Below are 20281 nucleotides of genomic sequence, written 5' to 3'. Positions count from 1 at the left end.
GGAAGTCACGTGAGCCGCAGTGCCACGCCCCCGTTGTACCTACTAGCAATTGTAAAGTCGCTTCCGGGAACTAGACTCGAATAGATGGCTTACGGTAAAATGTCGAGGCTACGGTGATGTTTAATCACCCGGGTTGTTTAGTAAACGAAGACAAAGAGCTCGAACGCACGGGATGTCGGGATACTCTGAATTAATAGGAGGACGGCAGTCTAGTCGCCTGAATTAGCATTTTTTTTCTGTTGTGTGCTGCTCACAGAGTTTATTGAGTTGATAGCTGCTGATAGGCAATCATTTACCGTCGCTTGTATTCGGTTTCGTCTGCCTGTCCCTGGCTGTAGACCCCGCTTCTTCGGCATCAGATGTAAAGGATTTAAACAACGACATACCACCAGTTGCCGGTGGACGAAGTAGACGAAGTTACAAGACAGAAAAAGAAATACATAAATTGAGCTGACAAGGGAGCATCCCATGCACTCGTGCTCCTTTGTTCTTTGACGCATTCAAGAACGTGTAATAAAGAAAAGTGAATTATACCACTTCCGACCACTAGACAAAAGTTTGCAAGTTCGCAGCATTCACCCTCTACTGGCGCGAAACTTGTCGCACCGTCACATAACAAGCGGAAGTGAACATACAGATTGCAACGCCTAACGTGACTTCTGCATTCCATGCCTAGGAGACCGACTGAATTTGCGCAGGAGACAGGCTCTGTTACGCCTACGGATATGACAGCCTAAACGTAAGCATTTATCACACCACATAGTATCTGCACAAACATTTAAAATCATCGTAGGCTGCGCACCATTCATTTGCAAAACATTTAAAGCATATTTCCATGCACAGTAGCAAGTGGCGCACGGCAGTAAAGCATACGTCTGCACTGTGCGGATGCAAGTCTAAAAAAAAAAGGTGGTCAGTCATTCAGGCATAAATTGGACGGGGCGGCTCACTAGAAAGAAACACGGGCCAAATCCGAAAAGTTTTTGTTGGTGAGTGCTTTTCCGCAGTGGGCGGCCGCCTTCGAAAACAATATGTCCAGCTTCAGGATTGGTTAGAATTGGCCATTACTAACAATTGTAGCGTAAGAGCTTTTTTGTGAATGCGCGCCAGTTTATTGATTCCAGTACATCTGCGCAGCTCTCGCCGACGGTCCATCGAATAGCGGCAGTCGACGATAGTGCGAGATTAAAGAAACCACGATAATTACCCAAAGCAGTATCTTAGTTGCTATGGCATTTCACTGTTGAGCTCGAGGTCGCGGTCTCAATCCCGGTTGCGGCGGCCGCATTTCGCTCATGCGCTGTGGGAATCGGTTTCGGCGAAACTTCCATTGGTGTTCATGAAGAACGCTATTCACCCTAAGCGACCACTTCCAAGCAGTGACCAAAGCACCCACTTGTACATATTGTGACGGTGGGAAGAAGCAAGACGGGAAATGTATTCACAATTGTAACGCTCGTGAAAGAGAAGGAAGAAGCGCACATGGGAGATCAAGAGAAGAGGTAGAAGTGGCGGCCAGATAAATGATGTTTGATTAAACGGAATGTTGCATTTTGGCGCAGTCGCAGTTTTGAACCATGTGGATGTCATTCACCATCGCCCGACATGAAGATGGCCGTCTACTGGCGAGGAACTACCAGGAAGATGAAGACAATGCCGTCGAGTTACCTGAAAAGGTCAGCACACTGGACTTCTTGGCCTTAGCCGATAGAGCCAATTCATCACTTGAGAATCTCGAATCCATTGGCTCAGTCAGAGTGCATATGCGTGTGACTGATTCCCAACGCTGGATTGACAGTTCGAATAGACCAACGGTAGTTAAAAGCGAAACTCAAGCTGCCGACCATCTCATGCAACACCTTTTGAAAAATCAGAAACAGCAAGCACACAGACAGCGAGAGCTTCTGACCATGTTGTCATCCACACACCTATCAACAAAGCAGGTGGTGAAAGCACCTATCAAGCCAGAACCTTTTGATGGCACATCGCTAAGCCCGTCAACATGGCTTCACTTTTATGAATATGCTTGTTCGCAGAACAATTGGACTACGGATTGTGACCGCATCTATAATATGCGCCATTTCCTTTTGGGAAATGCGAAGAAGTGGTTCGAATTGCGCGTACCCATCAACACAGATGTACCATGGGTTGAATAGCGAGCTAGCTTTCTGCGAGACTTCACTTTGAATCCAATAGAATGCTGGGGAAAGGCCATTGCACACAAGCAGCGAGAAGGATCGGTTATCGACTACTTTTACGAGAAACGTTTGCTTCTGCAACGCGCCGACCCTGATCTGCGGGAATCATCAATCGTGCCACTGGTTATTCTGGGCATGACAAATGATTATCAGCGTCTAATCATGATGAGACAACTTGCCACATTGGATGAACTCCTACAGTCACTGAAAGACGTTCCCGACGACCTTTTACTAACCAATAACCAAGAGAGCAGTAGTCTAAGCTCTACCGTAGGATCCGCGGAGGACCAGGCGTTTTATGGCCAAAGCACTATAGTTAATTGTGCTGAAATTGACTCAGCCAAAGAGAGGACTCCATAACCGAAACGAGTAAAAGAACTGGTAAGCCCGGATTTTTCCTTCTCTTTGGAGACATCGGAAAAAAGCGTCTACTTGGCGAAGTCTGCGGCAGGCCTACTGTACGCACAGATGAGCGTCAATGGAAACATGATTGAAGTATTAATTGACACTGGAGCATCAGTTAGCATAGTTAATTCGCTACTGATTCCGCAACATCAAATATTCAGTGGAAAGGTTGTCAAAGTACACAGTTACGATGGAAGTTCTCGAGTGCTAGAGAAGTGGGCACGCGTGTAAGTGGAGTTTAAAACAAGCAAAACAACTGTAGAAGCACTGCTTGTTTATATAATTATAATTTTATACTGGCACGCCCTGACATGAAGAAATTAAAGATAAACATCTCATGGCGCGATGAAGTCGTTGTCGACATTCCGGTTGAGACATCCCAGTTGAATGTGTGTGCAGACTCTGAAACACGTCTCAAATTGATCAGAGAGAGTTCGGATGTACCGACACTGTTCCCGGAGCTGATATGCATCGGAGTTTACCCTCCTGCAGCAAAAGTAACTGAAGTTCCATTCAAGCTCAGCGACACGACACCTGTTAAAAGAAAGCCCTATGGGATGTCCTATGAAAAAAAGAAATGGCTAAAAGAAGAGTTACAAGGCTTGCTAGATGCTGAAATTATTGGACCATCAACATCTACCTTTGCCTCTCCGATTACAATTGTGCCCAAGGATGATGGCACTTTCAGGATGTACACTGATTACAGACTTGTAAACCATCAGGCTGATTTATTCCCATACCCGATGCCAAGGATCGACGATATTATTGACGAGACAGGCGGATGAACATGGTTTTCCCGCATCGACCTTTGTAAAGGGTATTGGCAGATTCCGCTGCAAGAAGACTACAAACCATTCACGGCATTTGTTACTCCTTTCAGCATTTTTGAATACAACCGACTGCCTTTCGGTTGGAAAAATTCTGGTGCATGGTTTCAGAAAATCATGAACAGCGTGCTTAGCCAATTCACCGGAATTTTCTGCAACGTGTATGTGGATGACATCATCATTTATTCGAAGACTCGTGATCACCCCTGCTCGCATCTATCCCGGGTACTAGAAGCACTTAGCAAAGCTGGGCTAAAGATTAACTTGAAGAAGAGCGAATTCTTTAAGAACACCGTTGTCTTCCTAGAGAGAATATTTGACGGACAAATAAAAAGCACGAAAGAAGAGTCCGTCAAGTACATCTCCCAGCTGACAAAACCGTACGATTTGCACTCTCTTCGAGTGTTCCTTGGTCTCGCTGTACATTTTAGGGCTTTTATAAAAGCCTACGCCCCTAAAGACCAAATGCCTAACGTTGCTGACACAAAAAGATACTCCATTTGTGTGGAATAATGAATGCGAGGAGAAATATCAGCAGCTTGTAAAAATTATATCATCTGACCCCGTGCTGACAATACCGGATTTCTCGAAACCGTTCGAGCTAAACACCGACGCTTCCCATTATGGTACTGGCGCTCTACTATACCAGCGGGATGAGAGTGAGCATACGAAGCGACAGCTCAAAGTGATCGGCTATTATTCATACACATTCAACAAGGCAGAAGTTAACTACCCAACGAAGGAAAAAGAAGCATTGGCAGTCGTAATGGTCTTTTGTTATTTCAGGACGTACCTGAAACGCAAACACTTCAGCCTATTCACCGACAACCAAGCACTGACATACATTCTTAATCTCTCGCAACCTAAAGGAATATTGGCCAGGTGGGTGAGCAAAATAAACAGTTTGCCTTCGATGTCGCTTACAGGTCAGGAGAAAAATTACCAGATGCAGACGCCTTATCAAGACTGCTAATTGGGAACCAAGATGACGACAAGTATGTCCCCCTTATGTTGTGGGACGACACGGAAGAGATGACTCTCAAAAAAGGTAGGCTACACGTGCCTGCAACGAGTGTAGAAAAAATCTTAAGCCTGTATCATGATTCTCCGGAATCTGGTGGCCATGACGGTTTTTGGAGGACCTACTGAAAGATTAAACAAAGATTTTACTGGAAGACGATCAAACAAGATATTTCGGAATATGTGAAGACGTGCCATCAATGCCAGCTCTGCAAAGCGAAGTTCAGGCCCCGTGGAAGCGCAATGATTATCAAAAACATTGAGAAAAGCCATTCGAGACTATACACCTTGACTTCGCGGAGCTCAGAAAAAATGGGGAGGGAGTACGAACTACGCAAGCTTTTCTACTGGTCATTGATGAGTGCACACGCATGGTGGCATGCAAGCCCGGAAAAGAAGATTCCAAGAGCGTTATCTCACTGCTTAAACGAGATATGTTCAAACACGCCAAAGTAGTCATCACTGACAATGGTCCAGCTTTTAGAAGTGATCGCTTAAAACGTTGGGCTGACGAGAGGAACATAGAGCTTCGTTTCGCTGCACCATACCATCCAGAAGCAAATGGACTCGCCGAGAGAGCGATACGGGACGTCAAACAGTTCATCGCTCTCTACCCGGGATTTGCAGGCGGTTGGAAATGTTCCCTTGAAGCTGCTGTGAACCACCACAATCACTTACACACGGCTGGCTTGGGGTGTACACCGTACTTCGCGTACCATGGCAAATCGGAATGGCTTCCCGCAGACCACCTGTTGGGGATCACGAATCTTTTGGTGCTGCAAGAACGAAAAAAAGTCTGAAGATCAACGTGATCTATACAAGACCGCAATGAAAAGACATTACGACCGCCGACATTCAGTCCGATCTCCGGACATACAAGTGGGAGATTACGTGCTTGTTCGGAGGGGTCTGCAACGATCAAAGACTCCTTTTACAGGACCCTACAAGGTTGTGAAGACCGCCCATCAGCAAGGCATTTTAAATACTCTGTGCTACAGTGGACCACAAGTTGTTACTGAAACGTCATCTGTGAACAACGTGGTACCATATCAACCCAGGAGAGTTGACGACAAAGGGGAGGTGCGTGTAACGCTTGTGAAAGAGGAGGAAGAAGCGCACATGGGAGATCAAGAGAAGAGAAGAGGTAGAAGTGGCGGCCAGATTAATGATGTTTGGTTAAACGGAATGTCAACAATATGTACATGATTGACAAGGATTGTCACAACCGGCCCGTCACTGATGCGTCGTCTTCTTCAGCCCCAAACACGTTCTCATCTTCCTCGATGTTGCGCAGAGCAGTGTAACATATTTCCGCCCTGCGTGGAGGCGCCGTCCCTGTGCTTCCCAGGTAGAAGAGGACTGGTAGCGTTTCAGGTGGCTGACATGAACGACATCCTGGAGGGAGCGAGCAGTAGGTGTGACCAGAGAGATTTCCTAGGTCACGTCGGTCACCTGGTGGAGAACCCGGTAAGGACCAGAGTAGCGAGACAGTTTTTCAGAGAGGCCGACGCGGCAGGTCGAAGGCCATAGAAGGGCAAGAACCCCGGGAGCATAGTCAGCGTCAAGGTGACGACTGTGATAAATTATTTTCTGTTTGCTCTGATAAGCACAAAGGCGACGGTGAGCAACTTGGCGTGCTTCTTCGACTCGGGCAATGACGTCGCGGGCATACTCCGACACGGACGGTTCAGGGGTAGGCAGTATTGTGCCAAAAGGCAATCCAGGATCGCGGCCGTACAACAAATAAAATGCCGAGTAACCGGCAGTGTCGTGGCGCGAGGAATTGTACGCGAATGTGACAAAAGGGAGAGCAGTATCTCAGTCACGGTGGTCACCAGACACATACATGGAGAGCATGTCCGTTATTGTTAGATTTAGCCGCTCAGTAAGACAGTTCGTCTGCGGATGGTATGCAGTAGTAAGTTTGCGTTTGGTAGAGCAGGAGCGGAGCAAGTCATCCAAAACTGTAGAGAGGAAGTAGCGACCCCGGTCGGTAAGAAGTTGACGAGGAGCGCCGTGGTGAATAATGATGTGCAACAGGAAGTCGGCTACGTCTGTTGCACCGGAGTTTGGAAGGGCTCTCTCGAGGTATCGTCGAACCGTCATCGAGTCCTTGGGCATCACCTGTCGTTCTAATTGAAAAGAAGGACGGCACCTGGCGCTTCTGCGTGGATTACCCAGCACCTCCACCAAATATGTGACGGAGGGAAGAAGCAAGACGGGAAATATATTTACAATATGTACACGATTGACAAGAATTGTCACAAGCGGCCCGTCACTAAAGCGTCGTCTTCTTCAGCCCCAAGCTCGTGCTCATCTTCCTCTATGTTGTGCAGATCTGTGTAACATAACGTGCTCGGCGGAGCGCACTCTGCTGGGAACTCCCTCGGGTGGGTCAGGGCAAGGCAAATCAAGTTGAACAAGTCAAGCGGAGCAGTCGATGAGTGTGGAGTGAGCGGATAGATAATCAAGGCCTAAAATAACGTCATGGGGACACTCTTGTATAACAGTAAACAATACAGATGTTTGGCGTCCAGCGTTGCCCACGCGAGCGGCACGCATTCCTATTGTGGCCAGTGTTCTTCCATCAGCGACTCGCACAACATTGGATGCCGCAGGTATCAGGACTTTAGTAAGCCGTCAACGAAGCTGGTCGTAAATCAGAGATGTGCGGCCCGGTATCAAGTAGAGCAGTATCAGCGACACCCTCCACGTACACATCAAGTTAAATTCCTATGTGTTGGTAAGGTCAGTAGAGGTATTCCAGTCCGGGTCAGTTTGGGAGCGTACCCGTTTTAGCCGCTGCACCCGTCAGATTCACGTAGAGCGCCGGTACATGGGGGTCGGAGAGCGCCGAATAGTGGGTGAGCGAGACAGGGAACGTCCTGGTGAGGGTGGACGACTCTGCGGTGTAGATGCGAATGCCTGAGTAGTATGGCTCTGTGGAATCTTCCGGTGTTGGACGAGTACCTGGTGAGCGGCGGTAAGGTGGGAACAGAGACTGATATTGCGATGACGTCCAGGTATGGCGGCAGTGACGGGAAATGTGGCCAACGCGTAGGCAGTTGAAGCCAATCGGCCTGTCATCGGATATTCACAATTCCGCTGGGTTGCGAAAAGGCCGAGAGGGGTACTGGAGTCGCGAAGCAGGCATCGTAGGAAAGGCGTAGGTATCCAATCGGTTGGCGGAACAGACAGACTTAATGCCAAGTTTCGCCAACTCTTCGCGTACGACAGACTGCACGAGGGAAATTGTCGGCCGAGAATCGGTAGCATAGGTCTGGAAGCCAGCTCGTGCCGCGGCTTCGATCTCTCGCCGAACGACACGAACGAGGCTCTCGGATGTTGGCGGCTGATGCGGAGTGTGAAGATCCTCGCACGACGACGTAGCAGCTGTTTTTGGAAGGCGCGTGAACTGGTGAGCGATGCAACGACGTTTTGCTTCTTCGAAGCGTCGACATTCCTTAAGGACGTCGTCGATGGTGGAAATATTCTTATACACCAGAAGATTAAGCGCTTGGTCCGCTATGCCCTTCAGTACGTGGTTCACTTTGTCTTCTTCTGACTTCCGCTCGTCAACCTTGCGGCAAAGGGCGAGAACATCTTGTATGTATGCCAGGTATGATTCGGTCAATGTCTGGACGCAAGACCCAAGTTCCTTTTGCGCAGCTCGCTGACGACCAACAGGCTTGCCGAATAACTCGCGAAGCGTTTGCTTGCATTGCTCCCAGCTAGTCAGTTCTTCCTCGTGGTTTCGAAAGCAGACGCATGCCGTGCCTTGCAGGTAGAAAGTTATGTTTGCCAGCATAACAGTTGGATCCCACCTGTTATGGGAGCTGACAAGTTCGTAGATGTGGAGCCACTCATCGACTTTAAGATTGTCGGTCCCGGAAAACGTGCCTGGGTCGCGGGGCTGGGACAAGATGACTGTCGGCGTTGGGATGGCGGTTGCTCCTGCAGGCATGCCAGCTGTCCCAGCACCGACTCCATCGTTCGTCATGTTGTTAGTGGCCAGGCTACGTCCGCTGCGGAGCTCCGTCGTACACAGCAGTACCCAGCACTTCCACCAAATATGTGAGGAAGAGAAGAAGCAAGACGGGCAATGTATTTACAATATGTATACGATTGACAAGGATTGTCGCAACCGGCCCGTCACTGAAGCGTCGTCTTCTTCAGCCCCAATCTCGAGCTCATCTTCCTCGATCTTGTGCGGAGCAGTGTAACAATATTGTCGCGGTACAACGCGAACAGAAGACAGGGAGACGTTCTTCAAGAACAGCACAGGACGACCTGTTCCAACAAAACAGAACAGAGACACCGTCTTCTTCCTCTAAGAATCCCACTGACCCACTAGACGGAGTCCGCTAATGCCCCCATCGTCGTCGTCGTCTGCCTGTAGAGCACGCGTGTCATTTGTCCCTCCCTAAAAGAGCATCGCCCCGATGCTAGACCGGAAACGTCACTTGCGGAAGTGAGGGTCCCTCGCATAGTCATTCGCTCACATACGGCTTCATGCGCACAACATGCACAAGTTCAGGGGGGTGCGGGCGGCGCCGCGTACAGTTGGGACTATCAGGGACGACCTCGTAGGTGACATCACTGAGTCGCCGCAATACTCGGTATGGGCCGAAGTATCGCCTTAACAGCTTCTCGGAGAGGCCTCGTTTCCGTATGGGTGTCCAAACCCACACTAGCTCGCCGACTTCATAGGTTATGGTTCTACGGTGAGCATCATAGCGGCCTGCGTCGTAGTCTTGCTGCTGGCAGATCCGCAAACGCGCGAGCTGCCGAGCCTCTTCGGCGCGTTGGGTAAACACAGCGGCGTCCGTGTCAGTGTCGTCAAATTCGTGTGGAAGCATAGCATCCAACATCGTTCGTACATCCCGGCCGTGAACAAGGCTGAACGGAGTCATGCGCGTGGTCTCTTGTTTCGCGGTGTTGTATGCAAACGTGATATAAGGGAGGATGTCATCCCAATTTTTATGTTCGACATCCACGTACATTGAAAGCATGTCTTCAATTGTTTTGTTGAGGCGCTCCGTCAATCCGTTGGTTTGTGGATGGTAGGCAGTTGACTTCCGATGAGCCGTTCCACTTAGCAGCAAGACGTGATCTAAAAGCGCAGCTGTGAAAGCGGTGCCTCGGTCGGTTATTACGACGCGTGGTGCACCGTGTCGCAACACAACATTCTCGATGAAAAATCGCGCCACCTCGGCTGCTGTGCCTCTCTGGATGGCCTTTGTTTCAGCGTAACGTGTCAGGTAGTCGGTTGCGACGAGAACAAAGCGATTTCCCGCTGTAGAAGTAGGAAGTGGACCCAAAATATCCATTCCGATTTGATAAAATGGTGTTCGTGGAACCTGAACAGGTTGTAGGAGGCCGGCTGGTTTCGTCGGGGGCGACTTGCGCCTCTGGCAGTCGAGACAAATGCGAACGTGATGTTTCACGGCGGTGGTAAGTCTCGGCCAGTAGTAGCTTTGCCGCACTCTGCCCAATGTTCGCGTGTAGCCTAAGTGACCAGAAGTCACCTCGTTGTGACAGGCTTGAAGTACTTCCTTACGAAGAGCTGCAGGAATGACGAGCAGATAGGGGGATCCGGTCGAAGAAAAGTTTCTTTTGTAAAGGACGTTCGCCCGTAAACAAAACGATGACAATCCTCTTGCGAAAACTCTAGGTGCTTTCGCAGATCTTCCTTCTAAGTAAGTGATTAGACCAAGCAACTCAGGGTCGTCCCGTTGTTGCTGAGCGACGGCGGAGGTGTCCAGAACACAAAGAAATGCTGTTTCATCTTCTTCGAGTGAACAAGTCGACTCTATCGGTGATCTAGACAGGCAGTCAGCATCCGTATGTCGCTTCCCCGACTTGTACGTGACTGTCATGTCAAAGTCCTGCAGCCTTAGGCTCCAACGCGCCAATCGTCCAGAAGGATCTTTAAGGTTCGTCAACCAACACAGTGAATGGTGGTCGCTGACAACTTTGAATGGGCGGCCATACAAATATGGGCGAAATTTCATAACCGCCCATACCACGGCGAGGCATTCCTTCTCAGTTGTCGAATAATTTGCCTCTGTGCGTGAGAGCGTTCTGCTTGCGTAGGCAATCACTCTTTCCGTGTCCTCCTGCCGTTGCACAAGAACAGCTCCCAAGCCAACATTACTGGCATCAGTGTGGAGCAATGTAGGAGCGGTCTGATCAAAGTGGGCCAGCACAGGAGGTGTCTGGAGACGTTGCCGCAAGACGTTAAATGCACTTTGCTCTTCGTCGCCCCATACAAAAGCAACGTCGTCTCTCGTGAGGCGAGTTAATGGCGACGCAATGTGAGCAAAATCTGCAATAAACCGCCGGTAATAGGCGCAGAGACCGAGGAAGCGCCTGACAGCCTTTTTATCGGATGGTACGGGAAACTGTGCGACAACAGCAATTTTTTCAGGATCTGGGCGGACACCGGCGTGGCTGACGACGTGGCCAAGAAACTGTAGTTCCGCAAAGCCAAAGTGGCACTTCTCCGGCTTCAGGGTGAGGCCGGCGGATCGTATGGACTGCAAAACCACTTCAAGCCGTGCGAGATGTTCGTCGAACGTTGCGGAGAACACGATGACGTCGTCGAGGTACACTAAGCAGGTTTTCCACTTCAGACCCGAAAGCACAGTATCCATGAGGCGTTGGAACGTAGCAGGGGCAGAGCACAAGCCGAAAGGCAAAACCTTAAATTCGTATAGGCCATCTGGCGTCACAAAAGCAGTTTTTTCACGGTCCCTCGGGTCTACCTCAATTTGCCAATATCCGCTCTTTAAGTCCATGGAAGAGAAGTAACGTGCGTGTCGAAGCCTGTCGAGGGAATCGTCGATACGGGGAAGCGGGTACACGTCTTTCTTCGTCACCTGATTTAGTTTTCGGTAGTCCACACAGAAACGCAAGCTGCCGTCTTTTTTCTTGACTAGAACTACAGGGGATGCCCAGGGACTCGTTGATGGTTGGATCACGTCGTCTTCAAGCATTTTCGTCACCTGTTGTTGTATGGCTTCACGTTCTCTGGGAGCCACACGATAAGGATTTTGGTGAATTGGTCTTGCCGTATCCTCTGTAATTATTCGGTGCTTTGTTAGAGGCGTCCGACCGACTCTTGACGTCGACGCAAAGCAGTCGTTGAACTTGGCTAATAGCGTACGAAGCCGTTCGCGTTCCTGCTGCGGCAAAACAGTGCTGACGTCAAGTGCAGGCGCTGGGTCTTGTGTAGGCGCTCCTTCGAGTAGTGAACAGCAGCCGCGAACATCCGCAACACCGTCAAAATAAGCCACAGCCGTGCCTTTTGGAAGGTGCCGTCGCTCTGTGCTAAAGTTTGTTAGCAATAGATTCGTGCGCCCGTCGGTGACATTTACAATTCCTCGTGCGACAGAGATACCGTGAGTAAACAACAAAATGGTTATTTGGTCGGCAACTCCTTCGCAATGAAACGGTACGTCACATGCCACGGAAACAAGGACACATGACCGAGGTGGGATTACGACGTCGTCTTCTGTTAGACGAAAGGAGTTGTGTTGTGGCGATAAGCAATTAACTAAACCAGGGCTTTTATGAAACGTCACCACGCGGTCTGGGATGTTAATTACGGCGCCATATTCTCTTAGAAAATCCATTCCAATAATCAAATCTTTACAGCACACGGGAAGAACAATGAAAGCGGCCACGAACGACGAATCTCCAATGTTAAGCCTAGCAGTACATCTTCCAGTAGGCATCAGCAATTGTCCACCTGCCGTCCTTATGTGAGGTCCCGTCCATGGCGTCTGTACTTTCTTCAGGCAGAGGGCGAGTTCCCGACTCATTATAGAGAAGTCGGCACCAGTGTCGACTAACGCTGTCACCGGCTGTCCATCCACGAAAATATCAAGGTCGGCGCTGACGATTTCTTCGGGGTCAGTGGATATCGGCTTCTCGGCGTTCTGCAGCGGGAGAGTTGGGGGCTTTTTATGGTCTTGCGGCGGGCCTGCAACCTTACCCCCAGAGGTCACCGCCTTTAGTTTCCCCGGCGGGGACTGGGTGACCTTCGTCTTTGAACGTCAGCAAAAGTGCGTCCAGCAGGCAGCTCGCGTGGAGGGGTTGGAGACCGTGACCGACGGCCGAAATCAGTTCGATCATTGCGCGCAGATGCTGGATTCGGGTGCGCTATGGGAGGAAAAGCAGCGTCGTCGCGCCGTAGCATGGAGTCATTTGCACGTCGAACATCAGACCACGGACGAAGAGGGCGAAATGATGAGTCGCGATGCCAGCAATGGCGCGAAATATGGCCGGCACCCCCGCAGTTAAAACAGAGAGGGCGGTTATCGGCGGTGCGCCACGCGTCGGATTTCCGATATTGTGGCCGTCTCGTAGGGTCATTTTGCGGCGTGGTCCACGGCGCGGCGAATGACGGCTGGCGGTATGACTGCATCGGCATCACGGGTGCGCGCCTCAAAGCCTCCTCTTGTGGCGGCGACCAAGGAGCGGCTGTCGGAGGCTGGTGGTACGGCGGTGTGGCTGTAGCGGGTGGGGGACATCGGACGGCGGCGGCGTAACTCATGGGACGCTGTTGGTCTTGAAGATCGGCAGCCGGGAACGCCTGCCTGATTTCGTCGCGAACCACTTCGGCGATTGACGCGACGGGTCTATCCACTGTCGGTGTCATAATTCTGTGAAGTTCTTCTCTGACGACCTCTCTGATCATTTCCCGCAAGGAGCTCTGATACTGTGGAGTCAATGCGGCGGCATTGATTGCGGTGCTGTTGGACAGTCGATCGTACTGCCTGCACCGTTGATGAAGAGCGCGCTCAATAGCCGCAGCCTCTTTCATAAAATCAGCGACGGTGACTGGAGGATTTCGCACAAGCCCCGCGAACAACTGCTCTTTTACACCTCGCATGAGGTAGCGCAGCTTTCTATCCTCGGTCATGTTCGGGTCGGCTCTACGAAAGAGACGGGCCATGTCTTCGGCAAACATTGTGACCGACTCATTGGGTTGTTGCACCCGTAGCTCCATCAACTGCTGGGCGCGGTCGCGTCGGTCGGCACTTGCAAATGTTTCTGTGATTTTCTGCCGAAAGTCATTCCATGTCGTTAGGCCAGCTTCGCGGTTCTCGTACCAAGTACGGCCACTGTCGTCAAGGGCGAAATAGACGTAAGAGAGCTTCTGCTGCTCTGTCCACTGGTTAATCTGTGCGACGCGGTCATACTTGTCTAGCCAGTCTTCAATGTCTTCGAAGGCTACACCGCGATAGCGATCGGGGACCAGCGGATGAAGAACGGTTACCTGTTGCGGGCTGGGAGACCCGCTGCTTTGGGGTGCTTGCGGTGGGCTGGTTTCAGCCATTGCCCGATGTGTGGATCTCCTTTGAGGTGGTTGAAGAGGGGAGAACTCCGGGGCAAGGCCTAGCAGTCGACGACTGAAGTGATGCACGGGTGTCGTAACTGGTGACAATGCGTCCGGGCTAGATGAACGACTCCCAGAAGGAGTCCGGGGCATCAGGCGCTGTCAATACCCAGCACCTCCACCAGTGTCGCGGTACAACGCGAACAGAAGACAGGGAGACGTTCTTCAAGAACAGCACAGGACGACCTGTTCCAACAAAACAGAACAGAGACACCGTCTTCTTCCTCTAAGAATCCCACTGACCCACTAGACGGAGTCCGCTAATGCCCCCATCGTCGTCGTCGTCTGCCTGTAGAGCACGCGTCTCGAGCTCCAATCTCGAGCTCATCTTCCTCGATCTTGTCCGGAGCAGTGTAACAATATCAACCAGGAACCATCTCGCTCAACATAAACTTGTTGCGCTTCATAATGCACATGCAAAGCATGACGATGACCGAATGACGAGGATGTAGCTACCACAACGACATGATGCGAGCGTATGATGACAACGGCCGGGCGACAATGTGATGCCGACGCTGGAATGATGCTGACGGCATGCGGACGAAGGCATAACGACGCTGGTGTAAAGGATAAAATTACCAAGCGGTAATTACGACGATGACGTGAATACAATGGAATAACGATGCTAAAATAATTACAATGGTATGAGGAGAATGGTATGACGACAACGGCCTGCTGACAAAAGCATGACGACTGCAGAATTCCTGCGATAAAATGATGACGGTGGAATAACCACGGCGCCATGACGACGGCTTTATAATAACTATGCGATGACGACGATGGAATGATGACGACAGAACTTCGATGACGGTATGACGACGCGGCGAAGATGGCGGCGTGATGACGACGATACGACAACGCACTGACAGCGACAGAGTGAAAACGGAGGAAAGATGACGATGACCTGACAACGAAGGAATGACCACAGTGGCATGAAGGCGATGAAATGACGATGGCATGACGATAGCGTGTTGGTGTTGGAGCTCTCGTCCACGCTCACGTGCATCACCTGCCGCCTAACCGTGTTTGCTTGCACTACGTCCGGCACAGGCCAATGGCATTGTGCGAGACTCTAGCCAGCACCTAGCAAGGTTGACTATGGTGCGGAGACGACAGCGTGGCGATGTCTCGGCTTTCAGTATGAATCACGCATTACGCAAGAGCTATTCGACAAGACAGCAGCCTGCAAGAGCGGCCAACAGCACAAGCATCCGGATTATCGAACGACGAAGCAGAGAAACTTCGCTTCAAAGACACTGCGATCTAAAGCAATGTTAGAATCTATATGACACCAAGGTGAATTCATTTAGCGAGATAGCTTCAGTAGCGGATTAAACGAGAACCCCCTGGACGCCCGTCACTGTTAGCTGGACGAAAGCGATGTATACGATGCTTGTCAAAGAAAGAATGTTGATGAGAGGCGTATGCATAGAGAAGTACGACATATATTATGGGAAAACGCCTCGGTCCCGCGGTCCACGGCCACAGCTCCAGTCACGGCCGGTCGCGCCCCAGGGCGCCTAGCCGCAGCTCACGCATTCCTCGCACCACTGCTCGCGCGTCCGTCATCTTCCTCGTCCACAGTTGGCTCTTATGCCACTATTAACGTCAGCGTTCCCACACTGCCCCTCCTTCTGCAAGGGCGTTGACGGCACTGGCCCACGATGGTCGAACACGGCACCACGGACGCCGAGAGATGCCGAGTCGCCATGGGCGACGACGCTACGCGCTCGTTGAGCACGACCACGATCACCACGAAAGACACACAACAACGAAAGACACACACACACACATACACCGCTGCTCCACGTTGCAAAATCACTCGCTCACTCCGCCACGTCGTCACAGCGAGTGCACCGCAAGGCACAAAACGAGGAGAGCCGAAGAGTCGGCGGTGGGTGGTGTAGTTGGTCATCAGCACAACGGGTGCAAGCATTCGCTAGCGCCATTACTTCCTCCGTGGCCAGCGCTTTTCCCCGCAGCTGCGCTGCGAATCCGTTGACGGCACTCGCCCACGGTGGCTGGCAGCGGCGGCATGACACTCCTACCGGTGGGCGAACCTTGGATACTGATAATGGACCGAACGAGGATCGGCGGAGCCGTCAAGGTCGAGTCACTGAGGTCTTCCAGGAACCCGCAGGCCCTAAACCTGACTGGCTTCCATGACGGACTCCTTGCGAAGATTGAGCAGACCAGGTGATGCAGCTTCGGAGTTGAGGTCTTGCAGGAACCAAAGGCCCTAAACCATCCCCTGGCGCACACCTGCTCTAGTTTTCTTCTTTGACCTTGTTCTGACGAGTGCACACAGCAGGTCGCCGGAAGGAGCCGCCGCCCGCTCAATGCCTTGCCACCAGAGACCACACCGCACCGCAGCAGAGAACCAGAGAACCACGCACCGAGGGACGGAGCGGTTCTTGGGGTGGTGGTGGCGCGATCGCGCGCATGATGTCACCTGCGCTGGCGATGCCCTTCTCGAACAGCGGCGCCGAGAGCTGCAACAGCGCGTAGAAGACCACGCCACCACCAGGACCTACGCCAGGCTCGATGACGGCGACGGAAGAGGAACCGGCGGAATCGCACGTCATCGAACGCCACTCTGTCGTGCAGCTCACGCCGCGAAAATGGTCACGCGCCATGGCAGGGTTGGAGTTCCTACTAGCCGTGGAACGGGTTCCTCCAGCCTTCCCCACGACCATGGCCCGTCCCGGAACGCAGCCGAGGCCCCACGTTATGGGCGCCAATGTGGAAAAACGCCTCGGTCCCGCGGTCCACGGCCACAGCTCCAGTCTCGGCCGGCCGCGCCCCAGGGCGCTCAGCCGCAGCTCGCGCTTTCCTCGCACCACTGCTCGCGCGTCCGTCATCTTCCTGAGTTGGTTCTTATTCCACTATTCACGACAGCGTTCCCACAATATCTAATTACATTTAGGGCTTCGTACCAGTTTTATCACAGTCGCACATCCATACTGGGGATTGGCCAAGAGTAGGCACATACCCTGTGATGAAGTTATCTATACGGGTACATACATGTCCAGTGGCACATAACCAGCGACCAAAGTTGTCTACTAAGACAGCAGCTAGCAGCAAGTTGTCTATTCGGTAAGACAACAGCCAGCACATGCCCATCGGCCCAAGTTATTTATCTACATCCACAAATATATCAGGCGAGGAACAGAGAATAGGCAAAGTCAGTTTCACTTTAGAAAGTAATTAGATTGCTAATGAACCCTAAGAGGGTCGACATTAGTTCGGAATTCACCACTACCGAGTAGCAGATATTCGATTTTTTTAAATGGCAATAGGTAAAAGTTTGCCTAATGATTATGTTTCATTTCTTCCGACATATTTCTCTCCGATCGTGAGCCTTTGAATGCGAAGGTCCGCGAAGGTCCTGGGTAGCGCACAAGTATTGGTACCGCAACCTGTGCGCTAGCTCAATTGTGTTTCCGTGAAAGCTGTGTGCGGCACGTTGCAGATGTTTCTGAGTTTCTATGCGTGGCTGCGTTGGGTAGATAAAGGCGCGGAAGAGCCGCCAGGTATTCCTGCTGGACATCTGCCGCGCCGCCGTGTTGCAACGATCCACCTAGTTGGCGTCTGCGAGCTGGTCCTCATACTCGGCCGCTGCTTAAGTTCGCGGTTATGCTTTTGTCGTCGCCACCAGCGGACAATGCAGTGCCGCGCTTGCCAGAGGTGGAGGAGTTTGGTTATCCACGTCCGATACCGCCTCGGAAAGCTGAATGTGAGTTTCGGTGGAGCGAAGGCTAAAACCAATTGTTGGGACCATGAGTCGTAGCCTTGCTCGAGTATGGATGTCGCTGTGTTGTAAATTTGCCAAAACATGGACCAATCTGGGAATCGGGCCTCTGTAGTGGATTTTGCTAATGTTCTGGTACGAACAGTCATGTTTAGGATGCAGTGATCGCTACCGAGGGTTTTCTCGGTGTTGAGCCAGTCTGCATACTGAATGTTGCGGGTAAAGGTCAAATCCGAACACGTATCCCGAGTCACAGAATTGCCTACACGGGTAGGGTGGACAGGGGTCTGTGTGAAGAGTGAGGCCGAACGTTGACGCAAGCTCCGCCAACTTGCGTACCTGTTTCTCTTAACGGCGGTCCGCCCAGGCTCGACTGTTGGCGTTAAAATCGCCCATAATCAAGAGGGGGTCCCGACCCGCAACTCTTAGCGCACGGCTAAAAAGGTCCGAGAAAGATACATTCGGCAATTTGGGTGTGCTGTAGACATATAGAATGTGCAATGGTGGGTCCTGTTTGCGGAGGGGGAGGAGAGTCACCATTACATTGGAAAAACCACGTTAGAGGTCTAAGTCGATCATAGTTGCAGTGTAATTTAAAACAACACGAGGGCTCCTGCTGAAACGTCGTATAGTTTGTTAGGGTGGCGCGGTTTCCTGGCTCCTGAAGGTACACCACGGCGGGCATATGCTCGAAAGTTGAGAGAAAAAGCCGAAGGTCGGCCCGCTTAGAACGAGACCGTAGTCCTCGGCAGTTCCGTTGAGTTACAGCGACGGAGGAGGCCAATTTAGATAAGGGGGAACGCCTACACAGAGGTTGTCCCATATTCAGATTTAGGGGCTAGAGCAGGGAAGGTAGGCGCTCCGGAGCCAGCAACCAGCGGATGAAATTCAGCTCCTGGGAGGGGGCAGCTGTCCTCATCATTTTCGAAGTCAATTACTCGACGCGACAATTTGGAGGGCCGGCTGAATCCGTCTGTAAGAGGAGGCACCCCAACCCGAGCCGCTCACCTGTTTTCCATTTTTGACTACAGTTGCCCAGGCACTGGTTTCGCCTTCCTTCAGCTGGTAGTGGGCGTGCTTCCCCGATCCTCCGTGTGGGGGCGGTGGTGGCACTTGGTCCGCTACGGCTCCTCTATTTTTCAAAGGTATCGAAAGGTTTCGATCCAGCCGCCGCGCCCTGCGATCGCCCGGTTGGCGGCCCGTGACCTTTTCGCCTTCGCCCCCCGACCAAAGGGTCCAGCAGTGGTCGCTGTGCCGGCGGAATGTACGGGTGTTCTTTGTTTACGAGTATGCATTTGGACGATTTTGGTAAGCAGAAAGCACTTCACGCGGCTCTGTTGCATTGTTGTAGTAAACTAGAAGTTCCTATGTACCTGATGCTTGAGCGCACGCAGGAATTATGTTTTTGAAATCTACATTTGCAGCCTGACATGCAAGTATGACGGGCTGCTGTGCCTTCGGTTGCCGCAACCGCGCGGAGGACGGAAAAAAGTTATTTTCTATTCCTCGCGGTAAGGAAGAAGGAATTTTTTTGTGGTTGTTACTCTTGCGTGAACTTAGGTTCTATGCCATGCTTCATTGCTCCAGCGGCCATAAGAAATTATAAGCTTCAGAATTTTTATGCCTTGGGCTTCTTTGATATAGTCGAACATCAACGAGCTGTTTTTATTCTTCTGTTGGCCAGTCCCTTGTTACTTGGAAGGGCTCACCTACTGGTTGCCTTGATGTCTTACCTTCCACGTCAATTGCTGCTTCTGAAATCAGCCCAGTTACGGTTTCATCCATTACCTCTATGTTGTCTTCATCTTCCTGTTCTAAAGCTACATATTTGTTTGCGAGAACCAGCCTGAATTGGTCTGCGTTTACCCTTACTGCGTCTAGGTTGGCCTGTTTCTCCATGACTTTGTTCTTTCGGTCTTCAAATTGAGACCTCACTAACCTATGGTCACTGCACTTCACTCACACTTGTACAACCTGCACTATGCTGGGATCGGCACAAATTGTGAAAACTATTTCATTTCTTGTTTTTTCATTAGGGCTTTTCCTGGTCCACCGCCTGTTACATTCATTATGCAGAGCCTATTCCTTTCGGCGAATTCTACCAGCATCTCTACTCCTGAGTTCCTTAAAATCGATGCGGTAGTTGCCAATTGCTTGTTACCCAGCCACCTATTTCCCAGTTTTGCATTGAAGTCGCCCATGACTACAGTACACGGAGTTTGCACCTTTCTCTTCGCTAATTCAATGTATTTACAAAACTGTTCTATTTCTTCATCATTGTGACTGGAGGTTGGGGCGTAGGGTCACGGCTGGGCAGTTTTGAAGATACATGTATCTTTTATACTATCGTAGATGCTCGTTGGGCGTCTTGTATCAGTATCATGATACAGCTGGCAATACGTGTATTGGTATCTCTATTTGCGATACAATGAAGAATGCATCGTGTATCTTAAGGTACCAGATGCTGTATCGCAACATCATTGTGCGAAACTATAAACGTGGCTGAACTCCTCCTCTCACGCTGATGCTGCTGCCACTAAACGACCTAAATAAAACTAAAGGCAGCGACATTCTGTTACATTCCCGCCAAAGCCCTCCAGGCAGGCGATGAGGTCTGTGCGTCAGTATTGGTGGCGCCGAGTCACTTGTCACCAGTGGCGTAGCCAGAAATTTC

Source organism: Dermacentor silvarum, chromosome 3, assembly GCF_013339745.2.
Source record: "Dermacentor silvarum isolate Dsil-2018 chromosome 3, BIME_Dsil_1.4, whole genome shotgun sequence".
NCBI lineage: Eukaryota > Metazoa > Arthropoda > Arachnida > Ixodida > Ixodidae > Dermacentor > Dermacentor silvarum.
This window is presented reverse-complemented; position numbering follows the sequence as displayed.